A 17,514-nucleotide genomic window follows, 5' to 3' on the forward strand; every position below is an offset into this window, starting at 1 on the left:
ACCCGGTAATATCACTTCTTGGAATATATTCTGGGGACATAAAAACACAATGCAGAAAAGACATTTTGCAATCTGCATTTCTATGCTCATTGCACGACTATTCACAAAAGTCAGAATCTAGAGACAACTCACATATCCTATAATAGATGAGTGGATAAAGAAACTGACATATCTACACAATGGAATAATATGCAGCTGTTAGGAAAAATGAAGTCATGAAATTTGCTTATATAGATATGGAGTGCAGTATGCTGAGCAAAATGAGTCAAAGGGATAGTGAATAGACATAGAATGATTACATTCATTTGTGGTATATAAAAATATATAGCATGATAATAATACCCAGAGACAAAAGATATGAGGACCAGGAAGACTGGTCCATGGTAAAAAAAAAAAATTGCTAGAAATAGCAAGGGAGTGTAGTTAGGACCAAGAAGGGACCACTATGGCAATGATAGTGGAAAATGATCATTCCAGACAAGAACTGGGTGATGAAAGGGATATGCATGATAGCTCTTCATAACGATATTCCAAAACATAGTTCTGAAGAGAAAGAAACTGAAGGCAGAGAGAGATAGCGAGAGAGCTAGAAGAGAGAGAGCAGAGAGAGCGAGAGAGTGAAAGAAGAGAGTTGTCTGTAGACAGAATGGGTTGGAGGAAAACTGGGGACACTGGTGGCAGGAAATGTACATGGTGAACGGATAGATATTGGCCATTGTATCATTGAAACGCAGTCCTGAACAACTTTGTAACTGCATCTCATGGTGATTCAATTAAAATTTTATTTATACAAATACATTTTTAAAAAGTGTAACAAGGGGCTGGAGCGATAGAACAGCGGGTAGGGCGCTTGCCTTGCACGCACTAGACCTGAGTTAGGTCACCAACATCCCATATGGCCCCCTGAGCATGCCAGGAAGAGTCCTGAGCAAAGCTAGGAGTAGCCCCTGACCATCGCCGGGTGTGGTTAAAAGAGAGAGAGAGAGAGAGAGAGAGAGAGAGAGAGAGAGAGAGAGAGAGAGAGAGAGAGAGAGAGAGAGAGAGAGAGAGAGAGGGAGACAGAGAGGGAGGGAGAGAGAGAGAGAGAGAGAGAGAGAGAGAGAGAGAGAGAGAGAGAGAGAGAGAGAGAGAGAGACCAAAAAAAGAGTAACAACGGTGATTTGTTTTGTCAGAAGAGGATGGTACCATTCGTTCGCATTTATTTTTCTTAGGGGTAAAATGGGAAGACCTTTTGCTTGGTTTAATTTCACCCCCTACATCAACAATACTGAAGAAAGTTTCCCTAAATCTCTGAACATTCTTTCATTATGAGTCTCCTAAGACTTCATCTCCAGGCAGAAGTTGGAACGAAGCGGTGGTCTCAGAATTGTTGATAGGAGACAAGATAATGATTTCCTTTGCTTCCATTTTCCCGGACCTCAAACTGTCTCATGATGACATACTTTTGTAATTTCTGGATAGTTCTATTAAAACTCTTTTGCATTAGGCTAGAAATTGCACATTGTCGACCTGGAACGATCCCTGAGCTCAGAGCCAGATGGAAGCCCCGAGTATCCAAAATACCCCCCCCCCCTCCAAAATCCCTCTCTCCCTTTCCATGATTCTGGATCCTTCTCTTTGAATCCTCCCCATCCCCCGGGCTCATCTCCTCCCAGGCTGGCCAAACGTTCTGCTCCCCTGCTCTTCTCCCCCTAGTCACCAACTAGAACCCCTGGGCTCCTGGCATCTGGAGTCGCCCCGCAGTTCCTGAGCCAGTTTCCCGCCTCCCGCCAGAACCAGCAGCGGGCAGGTTTTGCTTGCAAGCCCGCTTGCTCGGAATAAACCCGCCAGCCCCGGGCTTTGTTGGTCAGCCGCCAACAAACTTCTTCGGGACCCTGCAGCGAGTGCCCTAGCCGGGCTGGAGGCGCCTCCCTCTTCTCCCCCAGCTGGAGCCCATGGCGCCCGAGTCCGTCGGCCGCAGCTGGGTGGCGGCCGCGTTTTCCGAGCGCCGGGACCGGGATTTGGCACGGCGGCGGCGGCGTGGACTGCAGGGACCACGGCGCGCGTGGTCCGGCCCCGCGGCGCGTGCTGCAGGGTAATTAGGGAGCAGGGCCGGGCGCGCGGGGGACAGCTCGGGGCCAGGAAGGAGGGGAGAGCCGGGAGGCCCCCGCACCCACCGCTGCATGCACCCCATCGCTCTCAGTCCCCCTTTCCCAGCGCACCCCATCCCATCCCCACTCTCCCGCCGCATTGGGGGTTGGGGGTTGGGGAACGCTTGCAGGTCCTAACAGGTAACCCCGGGTCTCCCAGTTTAAACCCTTTAATTGTCTTCTCCGTGCGGGGGAAGAAGGAGGCGAGTCGTGTCAGACATCAATGAAATCATATCTATAATATGGATATACATATATATGGATATATGGATATATCCAATCGGCCCGAATATATGTTGAGTTCATTTGTTGTGTCTCTCCATGCGGGGCTTAGATTAGATTTCTTCCTATCTCGGAGGTCCGTGCATCCGCACAGACCGCATCAGCAGTGCTCAGTTCTGCTTTACAGACCTCCACATAGAACACCCACCTAGAACTCGAGTCTAAAGCCTGAAGCCTGCATGACGTGAGCGGACGAGCCAGAACTCGATGATCGCGAGCTCCTTAAACTGGACCCCTCTGTGTGTGCGGGCCCTTCGGAAGGCTCCCCATGGGAATGCGTGATGGCAGGTGAGCGTTAGTAACCAGCCGTCCGAACGAACGAACGCAGGCAGAGGAGGAAAACAAGTTTCCGCATTTGCTGGAAAAGCGGCTGCACGCAGAGGCAGAAGCTGGAGACACGTCCCCCACTCGCGTGCGGGAGGTCGAGGGTTGGGGCGGGCGGCAGAGCCCCGCAGCTTACCTTGAGTCTGGGTTTGCGCCCCTGAGAGCGCAGAGGCGTCCCGGCCGGGCTGCCGCACCGCGAGGAGTGGCCCGAGCGAGCTCCCTGCGAGTGGGGAAGGGGGACGCATCTCTGCCCTTATTAGTCTCTCCCGACGTGACCCTCCCCCTCTCGGAGGACGGAGGACTGGGGAGACAGGACTCCTCAAATTCAGGACCAGGTTTTCCTCCAAGACAGCCAGGACGTCTTGAACTTCGAACGATACCTTACCTTTCAGCTTTCTGTGTTGTTAGCACTTTCACAAATAGAAAGACCGCAGCATAGGCAAGTGCTTTGAGGTTCTCACTTGTGATTAGCAAAGGTCTTTCAAGTATTGTTCTCTGGCAGATGTTCACAGGTAGATGATTGGCTATCGAACAATTAAAGCTAAAAAAAAAAGGGGGGGTATTATGAATGGTTGGTGTGTTGCCTCTATGTCAGGAGTTTCTATCAAATATTTCTAGAGATCCTGTCCCACTTGTGCTCTTGAGCATAATAGATTTGTGTGGCCTGGCTTCTCTGAGTTCTCAAAAAGCATTCATTGATTTTAAATCTGGTATCTTTCTTTGGATTGGTGCTATGAAACTTAAACTCTTTGGGATCTTTTTTGAAAAAAAATACATCTTTGAGATGTATTTGTGTGTACAAATTATTCACATGTGTACATATAGAATAGGCGCATGTGTAGATGTTTAATTCAACTTGGGCCTACTGTATATTTCTGTACACAAGTATTTGGAAGAAAAGCAAAACCATTAGCAAATACATAAGAGTGAGCCAGGCATTAGAAAACAGATAAACTGGTTTAATGTGTTTTAGTTCACGGTTGGGGAGATAGGGTAAATTAATAAAATAGTGCAAATCATTTAAGTTTAAAAGTTACCTCAATTTATAGAAATAAGCTTCACAGACTAGAAGTCATGCTTCAAAATATAAGAAAAATTAAACTGACAACAAAATTAAGAAGTTAAAGAAATTTTCAGGAGCTCACTGTTGCTTTTATTGAAATGAAAGTATCGCTAGTGTTAATTCTTTAGTAATTTTTAAACTTTTCATTGTAATTAAAATACCTGCCATTTTAGATCCTTGCATTTAAAGTGATGCAATTTATATTTACATGTCAGGATTTTAAACTTCCTGATGTGTTTCCTTCCATGTTATTTTCATCACTCATTTTTGGTGGACTATGGGAAGTCGCCAAGGAGAAATGCTATTACAAGTCAGGCAGCTCAAGAGGCCATTTGAAAGCATGATTCATCAAAGTTGTGTCAGGTTTTCAGTGATCATTCCCTAATTTTAAAAAAGTGTTGTCCTGTTTGGATTTTTCTTTTTTTACTTTTTAATTACTTTCAAACTAAACTAAAAACAAAAAGGCTTTATTCCCCTGAGAGACTATTAAAGCACCTATTTACATTTCATTGGTACCATTTTATAAATAGCCTTCAGCTACTTCACAGAAAGCCTGAAATTTTGCCTCTAATTTTTGTTTTTCAAGGTAAAACAACTTCTTTTCAGCATTCTTTTTAAGAAATGTGAATAATGCCATAACATTTTTGATATTTTTTGATACTTTGATATTTTAATAGCCAAACTCAGTTTTTTATATCAAATTACCTATATCTATATTAAATTCTGTATCAAATTGCCACTTCCCTTACTTATAAAGTGAGGAGAAATTAAAAGGGAAGAAATAAAACGTCTGAGTATTGTCTATTTCTTACTTTATTCCTAGATACACCAATACACTAGGTCAATAATATAACTATTTTTCTTTCAGAAAGAAGTTCAAATCTAAATTACTTTTATGATCATACAAACTAGTATAACTTTTGGTTTAGGCTGTTTATTCAATGACTTAGTTAATTAAAAATATGACTAGGTAGAAAGCGCCCCTGGGCCCAAGAAACTTTTCACTTAACTAAACTAAATACCATTATAAGTGATCAATTTTTCACTAAAATTGATTTGTGCCTAAAGCTCTAGCTGGTAAATGAACAACTAAAAATAATATGCTCTTATATAGGACTTTTAATTCCAACAGTGCTCACGGCTTCTGGTGCCCAAGTTTGTATCTGCATGTGCTTACTTCAAAAACAATGTTATTAAAGAAACTGCGATCAACACTTAAGTACCATGAAAGACACATTAAGCTATTTTTATGCCATGAGGCATAAACTTTTTTAATGCATTAAAAAAGTTCCATGTTTATAATGCCCCAGTTACATAATTGTAATGCTATTTAAATAACATTTCCGATAGTTGCACCACAATAAATTTAAAGAATTATCTTTATTTGTGGCCAGAGCGGTGGCACAGCAGTAGGGCATTTGCCTTTGCCCGTGGCTGACCTATGAAGGACCGAGGTTCGATTCCCAGGGGCCCCAAGTCAGGAACAATTTCTGACAGCAGAGCCAGGAGTAATCCTTGAATGTCAACCAGGTGTGGCCCAAAATCCAAACAAACAAAAAAAAAAACTTTTTTTCTAAGCCTTACTTCTCAGTCTTTTCTGTCATATAGTTTCCTTCCTCCTCTCTTTATCTATACTTATGTATTCTCAGTCATGTTACTTTTTTCCTCCCCATTTTATAATTTAACTTTCTTTTTCCTTCAATAGTTTCCCTTTTGCTCCTCCTTCAATAGTTTTGATTTTCCAAGAAAAAAAAGAATTTCAGGGGCCGGAGCTATAACACAACGATAGGGCATTTGCCTTGCATGCAGCTGACCCAGGGCGGACCTGGGTTCAATTTCTGGCATTCCATATGGTGCTCTGAGCCAGGAGCTGGGTTCAATCTTTGGCATCCCACATGGTGCCCGAGCCAGGAGAGATTTCTGAGTGCATAGCCAGGACTAACCCCTGAGTGTCACTAGGTATGGCCCAAAAACCAAAAAAAAAGAAAAGAATTTCAGCATTGCCCCCATGCTAACTTATTACCAACCCATAAGAATGCTCAATCTTGATTGAAATTATGGGCATGGCCATATATGGTTTCCATGTATATTCCATGGGAATATTTCAATGCATCAATAGTAGATTAACAGACCTACTGTTAGTGGTAATTACTGAATCTGACTTGTGATTCTTGCTAGCATGTATTTCCTAGTCTATTACTTTTTAGACTAGGACGATATTCTTAAAGTAAAAATATGTACTCAATTAGCAATAAGATTTTATAATCATCAAAATTAAGTTGGGTCATTTTTAAATGCTCAGTGTTATTTTTTATCATTGCTTCTGAATATAATTCTCATAAAGAAAATGACATTTCACTGATTGTTTTGTGTTTATTTTCCTTCCTGGAAATTTTCTAGTTCCTAAATATCTGTACAGTTTAGAAATGACAGAAATATGTTTCACAGATATGACTTTCACTTATTTTAGATTCTATTCCACTTCCCAGGGATTGGTGACTCTGAAAGAAACTATGGTAAAAGACAAATGCCTGATTAGGAGAAATATCTATTAATATACATTCAAGTCAAAACTTATTTTTAGAAAAGAGATAGAGAGAAAAATATGCCAGTTGAAAAATAGGTAAAGTGTGAAAAGGAAACTTATAAAGGAAATGCAAATGGGCAATAAACATAAAAATGAAACAATTTAATCAGTATAACAAAAATGCATATTTATAAGGAACCATTTTCCCCTATGCATTTTGTTAGGATTCATTTACGATTAGTGACTATATGCAGTGTGAGCATAAATGAGAAGCATTCTCAACACCTCTAGAAGAAGCACAAAATAATTTGGTCTTTCTAAAAGGCAAATTAGCCATGTGTATTAGATGTTCTTTAAAAAGCATATAGTTTTCACAATCCACTTCTCTTAACAGTAACTGTGGTTATTTCTTAAGTTCAGATTATAGAATATTTTGATTTCTTCCTTTTGCTTTCCTGCATTATATAAACACCTTAATATGCATTGCTATGAATAAAAAATATAACGAACAAGTGTCATGCCATATATATGTAGCAAATTAATAAAGCTCTGTTGTTAAGAGAGCTAAAAATTATGCCTTCAAATTCTGTTTTTCAATTATTTTCAGCAAATCTTACAGGTGATAATTAGTCCGTAATTTAAAGTAATTAAACAGTGGTTTAACTAGAAAGTATATGCAATCAAAATTTTCATATAACCCTCACTTTTAAAAGCCTTTTTAAAGTGAGCACTGTATAGCATACAAAGAAAAACATGTATATATAATAATAATGTAAAGTAAAAATATAAAATGCAGTAATAAAGGTATATATAAAATACTTGGGAGAGTTCAAAGAAATGCAAATTAAATGTACATAAGGAAGTATTAGGGTTTAAAATTTCAGTGAACTAAGAACCATTTCAGTACTTTTACTTTTTAATTTGTATTTGTATGTGGCATTCAGAATATAATTGTAACTCATTATGGAGTCTAATACTAAAAAACTCATTGGACATTTGAGCAAGTAATTATTTGTGAGATTACACATTTACTGTTATATATGTCAAGTATAAACACACACACACACACACACACACACACACACATTTTTGGGCCACACCAGGTGGTGTATGCTAAGGGTTTACACCTGGCAGGCTTGGATGGAAGCCAGGTCAGCTGCAAGCAGGGCAAACTCCTTACTCACTATGCAGCTCTGGCCCCAGTTTTTTAAATATTTTTTTAAGCAACAATCAAAAACAATTTTATTTTTTTCTTATTTAGATTAGGAACATGAAATTTCATGTTTTCTAATGAAGCAAATCCTCTTCATGAAATTTGAGGCCCTAAACAGCCCAACCTTACTCTCCTCTGTTTCCTTGTTTCTTTATGTATGTCAAAAAGAGGGGGCAAGGTGAGAGGAAATAGCCTGAGGCAATTATACCTTTATACCTTACTCTGGTTCTGTTCTTAAGGATCATGCTTTAAGGATGGTGACTAGAGCAGGCCTGCTGGTCTGTGGGGGCCAGAGATAAAGCATCAGATCCTGCCTGCTTTGTATCTATTCCCTTTTCTTTTTTCTTTGAATCCAAGCCCTCTCCTGTCACTTCTGGCTGGTGAATTTCCATCAAAGTCTACTTAGTTTCAATTTCTCTCTTCTCTTTTCTCAGTCCCAGGCAGGCTGTCACTACATGTTGGTGTCCCTAGGTGGGCACTAGGGTCCCCAGGGGCCCTGGCAGCCTTGGGCCTCTGCAGCATGCAGAGCTCTGGGGACAAATCCATGTCAACCAAGCACAAGGCATTCTCCTTAATTTTAATAATAATATATTATCTATGCAGAACACTTTCAGTTTCATTAAGGACCTGGTTTTAGGGTTCACACCTGAAAACCATAAGGTATTCCAGGAATCAAAGCCTGGTCAACAGTGTACAAAGCAAATATCTTACTGACTGCACTATCTCTTCAATCTGATGGATTGCTCTTATTTAATGACAATTTACTTCCAACCCAGGCATTTCCATCTAGTCATCTAATCATGATTTGAATACTTATGAGATCTTGAATTTTGTCTTATTTTTTAATTATTCAAACCACCTAATACAGGAGTCTCAAACTCAATTTACCTGGGGGCTGCAGGAGGCAAAGTCGGGGTGATTCTTGAGTGCAAAGTCAGTAGTAAGCCTTGAACATTGGGGAGTGTGACCCAAACAACTAAAACAAAACAAAACAAAAAAAGATTCCTCTAGGGCAGGGCCACAAAATGTTGTATGGAGGGCAGTTTGCGGCCCACAGGCTGTGAGTTTGAGACCACTGATCTAATACATTATTCTTATATATAATCTTTAAATTTTTTTTGAAATGAGGCCAATAGAAGTAAAGTAGCAGAGAACATACAATATTTCAATGACAAGTTAGCTAAAACTCAAATTTCCATCAAAAAAGTAGTAAACTTATTTTACTATTATATCTATGGAAATTAAATGTCTAAATTGTTAAAACTATTACAAAATATTTTTTCTCACCTATAAAATTCAGAATTAGGGACTTCAAAGTCAGATATGTATAAAGGAATATATGTATAAAGGTTTTTTGTTTTCTTAAGAATTATTTTTAAATAAATAATTTAATAGGATCATCATGAGATACACAGTAACAAAATTGTTTGTGATTTTTAATCATACAATGTACAGCACCCTTTCCCAGTGCACGTTTTCTGTCACCAATGTCCTCAGTTTTCCTGTAGCCCTATCTGCCTCTATAGCAGACATTTTTTATCTCTCTCCTCTCACTGTCTCTCTCCCTCTCTCTCCCTTTCTTTCCCTCTGTCTCTCTCTCCCTCTCTCCATCTCTATCTCTCCCTCCCTCCTTCCCTCTCTCTGCCTCTCTCCCCATCTCTTTCTTCTTTTCTTCCACCATGCCAATTTTAGACACACATAGCTACTGATTTCTACTACACTCTATTGTTAAAGAAGTCACATAGTCATGAGAGTCTAACTTCTATTCATTGATAGAAGTTTTAAAGAAAAATTACAAAGGGCACTTTGGTTTTTAAGAACGTTTAGAAACTTTTGTAACTTTCTGTAGTAAGAATGCACAAATGGAGTCTTCGTTCAGCCCCTCCCATATTCTCATCTGAATCCGTGTTCCTTTTGAAATTCTAGTGCAGCTATCCATACCCTAGCTTTTAGCTAATTCCAACCATTTGGGATCAAGGGAATTGAAGAGCTCCTTCACTATCTCTTCTTCAGTGTTGCAGAGAATGGGTATTATAAGCCTACCCTTTTCCTCAGAAACTGTGCACTATAATTTCCACATGGCCTGACTGTACAAGGAACTACTGTTAAGTTTCCCATGTTCAGAAATCTCAGAAAGAAGTGAATATTTTCATTAGCCACCAAAGCAAATAAGATAACTACATCATCCTCAAGGGGGTAAGAAGAGGTTCTTTATTAATTCTTCAATTGATTAGATCAGTTCTTCAATTGTTTTTCTTCCAGAATATTTTCTTTCCTTTGCAGCTCTTGTTTATTTGGAATGACAAAACAATTAAGCCATTTGGAAGATAAGGTAGAGAAATGTTTTTCCTTTCTTACCTGACTTTTGGGAATTAAACTTTTGTTGTTGTTGTTTTTGTTGTTGTTGTTGTGGTGGTGGTGGTGGTGGTGGTGGTGGTGGTGGTGGTGGTGGTGGTGGTGGTGGTGATGGTTGTGGTGGTGGTGGTGGAAGAGTTTACAACTTTTTTTTTATCTTTTTCCAGAAATGTGTTGATGAAGATGACAAAAGGTTACTAAAGAAAAACATGAAGTATGATTACAGATAAAATAGAGGTCCCTAGCAGATGGTAGTAATAGAACTTAGATCTAAACTCCAAGAAGGAGCTAGTCTGCAAAGATCAGAGGAAGGAACAAGTTATTCAAAAGCTGTAGAAAGGTAGAGCTGAGTCTCTAAAGAGCTGAATGCAGAAAGACTATGACCATGTCCAAGAGAATATGAGCCAAAGAGGTTATGGTAAAAGATGAAGGCAGTATAGGGCCAGATCCTGAAGGTTCCAGTAAAGAGTTTACATTTTATACTATAAAAAATTAGAATGAATTAGAGGGATTGAGCTAGGAAATGATATGAACTGATTTGTTTAAAAAAAATATCAGTTTTATTTTTCTCTGGTGCATAAAATTATATCAAAACAAGAATAAATATAAATTACTGATTCTGAACACTATTGTACCCAGATAGGAGATGGCACTGGCTAATATTAGAAGAATATTAGTTTGAAAAGAAAAGAAGTAAACAAATTAATACCACATTTTTGAGATGGCTTTAGCACAACTAAAAGTAAACTATAGGTAGTGGTTGTGGAAAACAGAATCACAGGGAAAAAACTATATCAGGACAAAAGAGATACTTTTTAAAATCACTTGAAACAATCACTAACTGGGGGAGGGGTGAAAGCAGTCCCCAGCATGAAAAATTTACCCCTGAACATAAGACATGCATTTCTGATTCTGAACTATCTCCTTAGATCCCAGTGCCATTTTAAACAATAAAAGACTCTATCCTAGATATGTTGAAATACCAAGATCTCTAGCTACAGAGAACTGATTTTGTCATCCACAACTGAGCAGAAAGTTTTCTGGTATCATAAAACGACATTGGTGTTCAAGAAGAGTGTGTATGGAATCTGTAGTTGCTCCCATGACAGTAAGCTTCAAGGGTGGAGAAACTGTACCTCCTAATTCAACAGAATTCCTTCTAACTTCCCAATATTTATTGTGCCTATGCAAAAAGAAATAAAAACAAACAAAAAAACACACAAAGCATTGCCACACCAGACCTTCATTTTTTTCTTTTCTTTTCTTTCTTGTGCTTGTGGTTTTGGTGATTTTTTGTTGTTGTTTTTTGTTTTTTTGCTGCTGCTGCTGATGATGTGTTTTTTGTCATTTCTTGTTTTGTTTTTGTTTTCTTTTTTTGGATTTTGCTTTTCCTTTTTTTCCTTTCTTCTAATGAACTGACAGTTATAGCCTCTAGACGGATTCCCCCCCCCCCCCAGTGCTTTTTTCTCTTCTTTCTCTCTTTTCCTTTTCCAACAGAACTACAGAACTTGTATCACCTGGTTCTTCCTCATAAAGTGGATGGTACCAAGAACAAGTTGTATGAACATTGAGTGGAAATCAAACATGTTAAGACTTAAGCACCAAACCCATGGTCAACAACACCAGAATTGATATGCAATCTACAGCAAGACATATACAAAGGAGACCTCTTACACTAGCAAGGGGCAAAGGAGGGAGGTATGGGATGCATGCTGGGAACAGGGGTGGACGGAGGACAACACTGGTGGTGGGAATGGCCCTAATTTATTGTCACTATGTACCTTAAATATTACTGTGAAAGACATAATTCACTTTGATCACAATAAAATTATTTTTAAAAAAAGATAAAGGTTTTTTTGGTTCTCACATACTTATCTTCTAGGGCAACTCTCTTCAAACTCTTTACACCTGAATACCAGTACTCTTCCTGCATACAGGTTCAAAAATTGGCAGCTATAATTAAGATGGTGATAGACCAATAGTTTCCGACCTTTCTACACCTACTGATGGACACCAGTTGTTAGACTGGTCATTGAAGACTCTTTAGAAAGTTGAGAAATGTGTTTCAATTTGTATTAGAGTGTCAGCCATTATAATATAGTACTAAGAATTGAGTATTAACCTTCCCAAGTAATTTGCTGTCCCATCTGAAGGAAAATAGACAAATAGATGAAGTGACACAAGTTGTATCAGCTTCTTAAAGACTGAAAAGATGAAGGCAACCAGGTCTCCAAAATAAATAAATAAATAAATAAATAAATAAATAAATAAATAAATAAATAAATAATCCAATTGTTTTCCCACAAGAAAGTCTGACATTAAAAGTTCTTTTTTATCTTTGACCTTGTAAACTGAAGTTCTATAATCCTGGATGGCTCACATAAAATCTTGGATAAATTAAGAAAAGGAGATTGGAGACTGGAAGAAAGAATAGTATTTTAGAAGAATAAGTGACAGACATTTTTGCTTTTCATGAATTGTAAACACAATTATGAACACAGACATTTAAATATATACAGAAATGAAAAATTATACCAAGTTTTATGAACTGGTGAAATGAGCCAAATTAAAATTAAAATTTTTGTATCAATTGTCTATTTAGGTTTTCTATAGAATCAACTTCAATTGTTTACTGAGATAAAAAATTATGATTAAAATTATCTAGTTGTTTGAATCTTGGATTATTTTATTATTTAAGTTAACATGTACAATCAATTTTCTAAAAAAGTAGAAAATTTACTTAGGAATGTGACAAGGCTGAACCAGTAGTGAATGTAATATTAACAGTCATTAGTTTTTGTTTTATGTAAATGACAAAAAACCCTATAATGTCAAACAGCAAACAATGGGACAATACTAGCTATTTTATATTTTCTAGTACTAGTTTCGTTACATTTTTGTTTACATTTTTGTTTTGTTTAATAATTCTTCACATCTTGGAGGGAAAGCTAATATTTTTTAAACTTTATTAAAACACCCAGAGTGGTGCTGTGGAAACATGCTGGGCACATAAAACACCATGGTTTACAAAGATTTGTGGGCTTTCAATGTCTTTACATCAAAACCACCACCAGCGTGACCTTTTCTACACCATTATCCCCAATTTCCCATCCACCTCCAAGCCTGTCCCCTTAGCTAGCACAAAATATTTTTTTGTTGTTGCAATAAAATGAGATATACTTCAGTAAAATAAAATTTGTGAAAATTGATATATCTAATAATGTAGTCATTTAAGTCATTATATGAGGGTTTACCAAACTGTTTCTTGCTCTTTGAGCCTTCTGTCATCTAATCTGATATGCTCCTACTGGGCTGTCAGTATTGTGGAATTTAAAGTTATCACACAGCTGCATATACAGTTGTGCACTCTGGAAAATTCATGATCCGTAGAATTGGTCAAATGAGTTTCAATGGCTTGGCTTGACTTACATCTCTTCTAAGATTAGTCATGAAGTTCTGATGCTGGGCCATTGTTTACATTGTGGTGCTTATGGGATGTGGGTGTGACTTCCATGGCTTCCATCAGTAGAAAGAGGAGGGAAACTCCTGTCCTTTCTGGTTCCAAGAAGACTCCTAAGTTTTAAATCCAAAAACTGGTGTATAGGACTGGAGTGATAGTACAGTGGGTAGGGTAGTTTCCTCGCACATGACCAATTTGAGTTCAGTTTGCAACATTCAATATGGTCCTTTTATCTCACCAGCAGTGATCTCTGAGTACAGAGTAAGAATAAATAAGAGTAAGAGCCCAGAGTGAGCCCTGACCATTTCTGGGCATAGACCCAAAACAACAAAAACTAATGAACTTAAAATTTTCATCATCTTGCACATGATGAAATCCTATGAGATTAGTCCAGAGTTTCCAAAATTTGGACATTGTGTATATGGCAATGATTGTGCAATGTAGTCATTCTTTTTTTTAATTTATTTAGAGAAAATGCATCACATAGTTGACATACTTGATCATAATACATTTGTTTCAGGATGACAGAAAGCAAAGTTATTAAAGAAAAATAGAAATAAAATGGAGAATTAAAAAAAAGACAGAAAAAGAAGAGGAGAGAGTTCATTAGCAGTTACATTTTGTGAAAATTATTGTATCACCAATAATATTGTCAATTCAATAGCTGAAGAGTTTAGTGTGCTCCATTTTTTTCTTTAGAGATGGGAGATACACACATTTTTTGTGTATTTGAAGTTGTTGTTTGCATAGGCACAGAAAAATATGGAAGAAATTCGAAAGAACTTTGGCCTAAAAAAACAGAAATATCACCCCAAAGTATTTTGGCATAAGACCAACTCAAGACTCCAGGCATACTAGGTTGTCCAAACCCATAGTCATTCTTGGTGGTCCCAGTATCAGCTCTTTACCATCACAGTTGTTGCTGTCAGGTTTCTGTAATTATAGATCCTAGTTTCTGTACAGGTTCTATGTTGAAGTCCAGGTGGTATGTAATGCCTTCTGGTTCCATCTCACCATCAGTTAGCATTTCAGGGAATCCTGCCCTAACAGCAGACTTTTGCTGTTGCCCATTTGTCAGGGTGACATAAGAACTGTCTTTGGAGTAAGTCAGTGCCATGGCGGTTGTAGGGCCTTCTTTGGTAGAATTTATGTTTCTGGTTCTGGTATAGAAAACCATGTTTGTTTTCGTAGGTGGTATCCATAGTTTAGGGGTAAGTGGTCAATGTTCAATCAACTAGAGTCTAAGCCAAGTCACTATGCCAAATGTTTAGAGTATAAGGTCCCACTGCAGTATAAAAATCTTGTGTTCCTATCTCTTTTAAATAAAAACTTGTTTGCATTTGTTATCTTTTCTCATTTTAATGTGCCTATGCAAAAAGGGACAATGGCACAGGTGTTCCTAGTGCATTTGGGGGGCCTAGTTGTCAAGACCAGCAGTCCCAGAACCTTTTGCTTACATGAACTTTTACATGAACAAAGACAGAGACTGATAGTATTCCATAGTGAATGGATTCCGAGGATAGAGGAAATTGCTGCTACATAAGAAGGTATTAGAAAAAGGTTATGTATCTAAAAGAATGTATCTAAAAGAAATATTCAAAGAATATTTATATGTCCTCTTTAAATCTTTTGAAATAGGTGGAGCAGGGGTAAGATGGGGGGGGGCGCAGTTTCAACCTGTGATTTGGTTTTGTGGAGTCTAGGGAAAGTGACTCCTAACAGTCCCATATCAGGCTGTCCTCAAGCAATGGATTTCTCAAGAACCAAATGTGGTACCAAGCAAAAGTCCACAGTGAAGGAAGGTTAAGGAAGAAAGGCCACCAAGAGCAAATCAACAGAAACACGGTGTTGGTTTCTTCTCATGCTGAGAATCTATCTTTTTCACTTTGGGAGCTGATTGGCATCTGGCTGGGCTGGAGAGAATGTTCTGCTTTGTGTGGAGCTAAGGACTGAGAGTAAAAAAAAGGTTAAATGTGGAGAAATAACATGAAGGGCTCAAAAAGGGTTTGTAAGGTAGTAGACAAAAAAGGGGAGAGGAAGGGTTATTGATAATAGAGGGGAGAACACTGTACTACATAGACATTAACTCTATTACAGACTGAGATTAGATTGACATTGGCATGGAGAACACACACACTCATGCACCTACATCAGCAGCCAGAGGAAAGATTCATGGATTACATTTGAAAATCTTTCCCAGGTGATATGAGACAAAACACTTAACGAGAAGCTATAAATAAATAAATAAATAAATAAATAAATAAATAAATAAATAAATGTAAAGCTGGCAAGTCTGTTGTAAAAGGTTTCCCTCCCCCCACATTCTTTTAGGCCTATCATGTTTGGTAAAGGTGAACTTGACTGAAGAAAGGCTTCATAGCTTAAGTTGTGTGTGGAGAATTCTTAAGAACAATCAGAGTTTTTAAGTCTAAAAAACCAAGTGTGCTTTGGCAGCACATATACTAAAATTGGAACAATACAGAGAAGATTAGCATGGCCCCTGCGCAAGGATGACATGCAAATTTGTGACGTGTTCCATATTTTAAAAAAAATAAAAAAAAAACAAGTGACATGGTAATGAGCACTGTATGGGGAGACTATACCATGAAATTGATATTATATTCATTACATTAGACTGCCATTGATATGGTGAACATATACACTCATGTGATCAATTCATGGGTTACAGTTGAAAAGCAGACCCAGGTGAAATGGAACATAAAATAAAAAAGGAGAGAGAGAAAGAAGAAATAATTAAAGGCAGCAAAGGTTTTCCATTGTCTGGTCCAACCCTGTTTGGTGAGGGTAATCTTTACTTTACTGGGGAAAGGCTACCTGGAATAGATTGTGTATAGAGTATTCTGGAAAATACATGATATGGTAATGAACATTGTATAGGAAATATATACCATGTAATATTATCCAGCGGGTCTTGCACACCCTTTTCTAGAGACAATTTATAATCATGAGCATTATGGTATCATGGTAGACTAACAACAAAAAGAAGACCGATGAGGGAAATGCTCTTTTGTAAGGCTGCCTAGACTGCTCAGTCCTGCCCAGTGAGCAGGGTCATTGACTAGTGTTCCCTTTCCCACCCACCCTCTAGAACCCACCTATCTGAGCATGATAGGGGTGGAATGGCTGACCCATAGGCTTACTGAAGGGACTGTTGCCCTGGCAGAGGTCACTCTGTCCCCAGATTATGAGGTAGTGACCTCATAATTTCTCTTTTCAGATTATTTGTCAAGTTGGAAATTTCAATGTCAGGGGATGTCAGGTGTGACTTTGAGCTGCTGTATCTTTAAACAGAAAAAGGATTTTACCTGCTCCCATTCATAAAATCCTCAGAGTTGTAGAACAAACTGCTATACCTGAGAAGATTGAATAGTATCATTTTCTTTTAACAATTAGTCATGGAGTATGTCCAAAACTGGAATATTTCAATATTGCAAGTTGTATACTTTTAGTATTGTAAATTGCAGTATTTTTTATTTTGCACTGCAATAATTCCACACTTTTTCATATGAACAAGACTGAACTTAAAAACAAAATAGATTACTTATAAAAACATAAAGGAAATAAGACACCAAATAAATAAAAAACATTCCATTTCATTGATCAGAAAAATTGACATTGTTAAATAACTGTACTACCCAAAGCAAAGTACAGATTTAGTAAAATCCCTATTAAAATCTCATGGGATTTGTCAAAGATATAGAAGAAATATTATTGAAATCTATGTAGAACCTAAGCAAATACCTCAAATAACCAAAGAAATCTTTATTTAAGAAAAAAAAGATATCTGGAGGTCAGAGTGATAGCAAGGCAGGGGCTTGCCCTGCACTGCAACTGACCAGGGTTCCATCCCTGGTATCCCATTATAGTCCCCTGAACCTATCAGAAGTGATTCATGAGTGCAGTGCTAGGAATAGCCCCTGAACACTGCTGGTTGTGGCCCCAAAACATAAACAACAACAAGGAAAAAGACATCTCCCAGAGAAGATTTTCCTCCACCCAACCGTGACACTTCAGAAATCACCAGAAGCCATACCCACCTACCACAGTTACCTCTGTGTAACATGAGACCAGCTTCACAGATTCTGGAGTTGCTGGCCACCTCCAACTTTCTCAATACTAATACTCCAGTAGGAACACACT

The 17,514-nt window shown here is 38.2% G+C and overlaps 1 non-coding gene across 1 annotated transcript; it reads left to right on the forward strand.

Moving 5' to 3' along the window:
* The first annotated feature begins 15,795 nt into the window (after positions 1-15,795).
* LOC126015036 (U6 spliceosomal RNA) lies at positions 15,796-15,898 on the forward strand. Its single transcript, XR_007497942.1, has one exon. It is a non-coding gene; the product is annotated as a U6 spliceosomal RNA (small nuclear RNA).
* Positions 15,899-17,514: the final 1,616 nt, after the last annotated feature.

This window comes from Suncus etruscus, chromosome 7, assembly GCF_024139225.1.
Source record: "Suncus etruscus isolate mSunEtr1 chromosome 7, mSunEtr1.pri.cur, whole genome shotgun sequence".
Lineage (NCBI taxonomy): Eukaryota > Metazoa > Chordata > Mammalia > Eulipotyphla > Soricidae > Suncus > Suncus etruscus.